This window comes from Myotis yumanensis, unplaced genomic scaffold, assembly GCF_028538775.1.
Source record: "Myotis yumanensis isolate MYYU_CA2020_CCGP unplaced genomic scaffold, mMyoYum1.0.hap1 SCAF_7, whole genome shotgun sequence".
In the NCBI taxonomy this organism is placed as follows: Eukaryota; Metazoa; Chordata; class Mammalia; order Chiroptera; family Vespertilionidae; genus Myotis; species Myotis yumanensis.
Window position 1 is genome coordinate 44,831,804 of NW_027223758.1, and position 2,404 is coordinate 44,834,207.

General features: G+C 42.3%; 1 pseudogene; it reads left to right on the top strand.

Moving 5' to 3' along the window:
- Positions 1-246: 246 nt before the first annotated feature.
- On the top strand, positions 247-911 carry LOC139014576 (large ribosomal subunit protein eL21-like; annotated as a pseudogene).
- The last annotated feature ends 1,493 nt before the right edge of the window (positions 912-2,404 follow it).

Consider the following 2,404-nt stretch of genomic DNA (forward strand, 5'->3'; position numbering starts at 1 on the left):
TCTCCCTGTGTGCCCCTCCTCATTTTCCCACAGCCTGATGCTGAACAAGTCTCGGGTGTCATACCAGGATTGGCTACATAACTTGTGGAGCTTGGTGCAAAGTGAAATTTGGGGCCCTCTGTTAAAAGATTATTAAGAATTTCAAGCTAAATGCCCATCAGCAGGTGAGTGGATTAAAAAAACTGCGGTACAGCCTTTTAGCCAGAACCGCTATCTTCCAGTAATTTGCCAAAATGACTAACAAAGGGAAAAGTGAGAGGCACCCGCTATATGTTCTCTAGGTCTTTCAGAAAACATGGAATTGTTCCTTTGGCCACATACATGTGAATCTACAAGGAAGGTGATATTGTGGACATCAAGGGAATGGGCACTGTTCAAAAAGGAATGCCCCACAAATGTTACCATGGCAAAACTGGAGGGGTCTGCAATGTCACCCAGCATGCAGTGGGCATTATTGTGAACAAGCAAGTTAAGGGCAAGATTCTTGCCAAGAGAGTTCATGTACGTATTGAGTATATTAAGCACTCTAAGAGCCGAGACAGCTTCCTGAAACGTGTGAAGGAAGGGGGAGAGATCAACCATAGGACTTGTATGCATGCATATAAGCATAACCAATGGACACAAACACGGGCGGGGGGGTGGGGGGGAGGTGAGGGCATGAACAGGAGTGGGCTGGGAGGGGCAATGAGGGGATAAGGACACATATGTAATACCTTAATCAATAAAGAAAAAATAAAAATAAATTAAAAAAATAAAAGTGATCAGAAAAAGAAGGAAGCCAAAAAGAAAGGTACCTGGATTCAACTGAAGTGTCAGCCTGCTCCACCCAGAGAAGAACACTTTGTGAGAACCAATGGAAAGGAGCCTGAGCTGCTGGAACCCATTCCCTATGAATTCATGGCATGATAAGTGGGAATAAATATAAAAGACTTCTGTGCTGGTAAAAACAAAAAAACAACAGCACTGTGGCACATCTACACAATGGAATACTACGCTGCTATAAAAAAAAGAAGGAACTTTTACCATTTGCAACAGCATGGATGGAGCTGGAGAGCATTATGCTAAGCGAAATAAACCTGTCGTAGAAAGATAAATGACACATGATCGCATATGTGGGATATAATGATCAACATAAACTGATGAACAAAAATAGATTCAGAGACAAGGGGGGGCGGTTACAGATTAACCAAAGGACTTGTATGCATGCATATTAGCATAACCAATGGACACAGACACTGGAGCGGTGGGGGCCTGCCCTCGGGGGTAGGAGTGGTGGTGGGGGGGGGAGGGGAGGTGTCAATCAGGAAAAAAGGAGACATATGTAATACTTTAAAGTTTAAAGTATAAGACACTTAAAGTTTAAACAATTTAAAAAAAGAATTTCAAGATAGCAAAAAGAATTTCAAGATAGCAATTTTTAAACAAGCACAGCACTCTTCTGAGAATGGTATCCTATCTCCACAGGTCATACATCTGATGGTGCTCATCCCTGTCTCTGCTTCCTGGCTTCGTTGTCCCTTTATATCACCACAGGTTCCCTCTGTGACAATGATGAATGCTTGTGCCGCATCTGAGATGCCTTGGACCGCTCAGCTGTCCCCACATCTTCTGAAGCGAGATCAGTTTAATGTCTTCCCAGCCTTTCTCCTCTTGTCCCCTCCCTCACAGCGGGCCTTGCAGAAATTCTGGCTGCCATGAGAGCTCACTCTATGGACAGAAGAGATGTAGCCCTGAATGCGAGGAGACTGGGAAGAAGCATGACAAAAATAAGGCCCTGTACCAGTGGAGGGAGTTGGTCCGATGAGCTTCCCCTTTGAGCACTGAGATTCTGTATTTAATATAGGCTGATGTGTACAGTCACCCCTATTTTCACAGATGAGTGAACTGAAACTCAGGTTAAATGACTTCAGCGAGGTCACTTTGGCTGGTTACATTTTTTATTTTGAGTACCACTGTAACTTAGGAAAATTTAAGACATTTATTTATTTTACTTGTGGCAATCCTGGCTCATAAATAGTTACCTGCGAGGACTCAGTTAAAATCAGGACTTTTTTTTTTTTAAATAGCTTTGCTGGCTAAGTTTCAGTTTCGTTTCATTTTCTATCACTTAAGTTTCAGTTCTGTCTCTCAGGATATTCTCTTTCCCTTTTTAGTGGTATTATCTGATCCTGTTTGCAATAATTGTTTCTTTGTGCCCATATAACCTGATTAAAATACACCAGTCATCCTAAGGCAGATATTGCTAAATAGGAAGTTTAAGCAGATTTAAAGCTCAGTGCCATGCACATTTAGTCCAGCGTTAAGCAAAATGCATCTATGTACTTGATTGCTAGCCCCAGTAGCTGCCTCAGCATCTATGTATCCATGGCTTAACTTACCCTGTCTCTACATTCCTTGATGTGAA